Here is a 3,682-nt window from a genome sequence, read left to right as displayed (position 1 = left end):
TGCCGCCACCGCCGCCGCCCGGCTCGTTCCTGCCGCCGCCGCCCAGCTCATTGCCGCCGCGGCCACCGCCGCCCAGCTCGTTCCCGGCGTGTTCCTGCCACCGCCGCCGCGGCCGCCCAGCTCGTTCCCGGCCTGTGATGCTCCAGGTACGGCCCTCCCCCCTTCCCTTCCATTCCCTGCGGCGCTGCATGTCGAGGCCGGGATGGAATACCCCGGGCCGCCGCAGCCAAGCATGAGGGGGAACGCCAGATGCCTCGCGCAAAGGGGGGAGGCCTGGCGATGCTGCGCCCTACCGGGTGCTCACCGGGGGGGCCGAGGCGGCCAGGGAGGAACAGCCAACTGCCGGCAACCAGCCGGAACTGCTGGGGCCGGCCCGTATTGAAGAATACGGCCGAATTTACCCGGGCTGGCCGAGAAAGGCGCACCTCCAGCCTTCCGCGCAACCGGGAGAAGCCCCCTCCCTTTTGCAAGGTCGCCCCCTGCCCGCTTTTGGGGTGGGGGAGAATTGAGAGAGAGACAAACACACACACACAAAGAGGAGAGGGGAGCCGGCCGGCCCACCCGTTTCCCCCTTTCCCTGTGCGAGCGTGTGTGGATTTCCCCCCTTTTTTTCTGCCCGCCTCTCTCGCCCACCCGCCTGGTTCCACCTTCTCACTATCCAGGCATTTCTGCAAAGCGGTCGAGGGAGGGGGCGGTTGGTGGGAAAAGAAAAGATGGAGCAGCGGCCAAGGGTTTATAAAGCAAGCGGCGGAGTCCTGCAGCTCAGAGGTGACACGGGGGGAGGGAATCGGAGCTAACCGAGGAAGGAGGCGCTGCTGCTGCTGTTTCTGCTGTCACCGCCGCCGCCGCCAGCCGGGGCATAATACGGTAAATAAATACGAGCGTAGGGGATCCACGCGTGAACGAAGCCCCACTCCCCCGCCTTTTGCTTTCGCTCCCGAGCCGGCGCTTTTGAAAAGGGCATGACTCCATCCTGGGATTTGGAGCGGGAGACGCCGCCGCTGCTGCTGCCGCCCGCGCTGCTGTGGACTTACAATATCCGAGCAAAAGACTTTGCAAAAGACCACCCCACCAAGGGGGAAAGGCACGCATTTGGTCACCGTCTTCCTTCGGCGTCTCTTTAAACGGTGCTCGGATATTGTAAGTCCACAAAGAACTGGGGAAAAATATTGACTCGAGTATAAGCCTAGGGGGGCATTTTTCAGCTCAAAAAATGGGCTGAAAAACTCGGCTTATACTCGAGTATATACGGTAGGTGCTTTCAAAACAAGTCCAGCTAACAGCTAGCTGGAGTATGTATGGCAAGGTGGCTGGCTGCATAGTAGTGCTCCTGCTTCACTGTGCAGGTCCACCAGCATTGGTAAACCTCAGTTTCTTTCTGCTTTGCCTATCCCTTTTCTGATCCCAGGGACCAGCTAATCAGTAGAAAAATAGCAGGCTTTTATATATTAAAAAAAACCCTTATCAAGATTAGAGAAGTGACAGGCAAAGGTGTTTGGGGCTGACTAATAGTGGGGAGGTCTCACTCTTTTTGAAGACTACTAGTTTTTTTTTCACAATACACTAAACCCACATTCAAAAGGAGCTAAATAACAGTTGACTGCTGCTGGTGGTGGGAGGGGGACTGTATGTTGTGACATGGAAGATACCCTCTTATGTCATGGTGCAGACTTCACCATCTTTCCCAGTGCCAGTTAGTGGTTAGATGGACCAACCTCTCTTCAAAAATCAGGTATCCAAATTAGAGATCAGGTGGAGACTTGGTAGATTCTGGCTGATTGGAAAGAGTCACATTTTCCCATGGTACAGGACAAAATGATATAGAGGAAATGCTCCAATAAGAGCTAGAGTGATCCTACCAACAAACAAGAACCTATCAGCTTATCAACACAAATATATGGAGAGGGAAATATTGTATCAGATTGTATCCATGTGAAACTGCCACAGTTTGTTACCTGTTTAAAGCAGAAAATATGACATTAACATAATATCAGCTAAGAATTAATTTCAAGCTGCCTCTGGTATAGACTGGGACATGAAATAAAAAAGAGGTCACTAGAACATATTTCTTGAATGGTTAGGTGAAAGGGTAACAAGGGGAAAAATGAACAACTCAGCACAGCCAGCAAGTCGCCTCTGCCAACTCACTGTCACCACGTTGTAGCAGAACAAATCAACACAGCCAATTCACCACAGCGGCAACTTGCCATGAGCAGCCAGATAGAGAGCCAGGCAGGCAGGTGGGTAAGTGAGCAAGTAGGCAGAGTGAAGAGTGGTGGCAGCAGTCAGGGGCTTCCCATTTTCACATACACACTGCTACCATGCTGAACTCCGGGCATGGGCAGAAGAGGTAGTGGGGAGGTGGAGGAGGCCCAGCACATCCCATTTTCAAACACTCCATTGCCACTGAAAGGGCCACGACAAATTGGTGGCTGGGCAAAGAGGGTGTCATGGAGGCAGTGAAGGCACATTCTATTTTCAACACCTCTCACCACTGCCGCCACTGTAGGACATTCGGCAGTGGTAGTGATGTTTGGAACATTCGACAGCAACAGCGGTGGGCGGGGAAGGGGTGGGGAGGTATTGGAGGCTGGGCACATCCCATTTTCACACACCCCACTGTTGATGCACAGACCTGAAGGTGCTCTGGGACCTCAGTGCAGTGGTGACAGCAGTGATGAGGATATGAAAATGGGATGCTGTGCTGGTCAGAGTATATAGCCATCTGGTCAGAGTATATAGCTAGCTTAGGTATTAAGAACTGTTCCCTTAAGGCAGGGGTGTCAAACTGCCGGCCCATGGGCCGGATGCGTCATTGGGAAATCACGTCGACCCCATTGCCAGCAATGGTGAAAAAGCTCCGATACGTTGCATGACATCATGTGATGTCACGAGTTTGACATGTCTGCCTTAAGGGATAGCCTTCTGGGTAATGTAGTTTATGTTACCTGGTCATATCTGTGTTAGGATTGGCCACTGGGAGGGTCTTCTGTTTTATTACGGGATATCCTGGTTACGTGCCAGTCAGCGAGTTTTCTATGAATTCCAGCCACGAGGACTGGTAGCTGCATTAGTATGGAAGAAACTATTTTCCTTTTACCTATGTGATGGGTCCAGATTACAATCTATATTCCAGAAGAACCTCTACAGTAACTGTGAGTTAATGTCTTGAGGATGCCTGATAATAAAGTAATTTGCATGAATCCCTTCCATGGAGTTCATTCTGCCTGCATCAAGTAATACCCAGCAAGCCTTTGCTTGATCCAGGACAGTAAAAGGAAAATATATGTTTCTTCCTTCGCTTAAAGTAAAAAAAAAAAAAAGAATTAGTTTTCTTCTGCCTGCCTAAAGGAAAAAGATTGAAATCTTCCTTTACATTTGCCTACCTAAAGTCTTTACCTACATGCTTCTCCTTGCTTGCCTAAACAACTTAGAAACAGAGAGATATATGTGTGTTGAATCTGTTCTGCCTGGCTAGACTGAAAAGATCGCTTTCCCATCTGAAAAGATTCAGCATTTCAAAGTGAGAAAGAACTCTGTTTGCGTTTAGCTAAGAGATCACTCAGAACTAATCGCTATTCTGCCTGCTTGTAGGAGAAAGTAATTTGTTGCTAAGAGACAGGTCAATTTGCATGTGAAAGCCGATATCTCCTCCAGAAATCTCTTTGTGTTGGAGTGCACC

This window comes from Protobothrops mucrosquamatus, unplaced genomic scaffold (genome assembly GCF_001527695.2).
Source record: "Protobothrops mucrosquamatus isolate PMUCROS unplaced genomic scaffold, P.Mucros_1.0 scaffold271, whole genome shotgun sequence".
Taxonomy (NCBI): Eukaryota; Metazoa; Chordata; class Lepidosauria; order Squamata; family Viperidae; genus Protobothrops; species Protobothrops mucrosquamatus.
The sequence above is the reverse complement of the archived record's forward strand: the minus strand, read 5'-3'. Positions refer to the sequence as shown.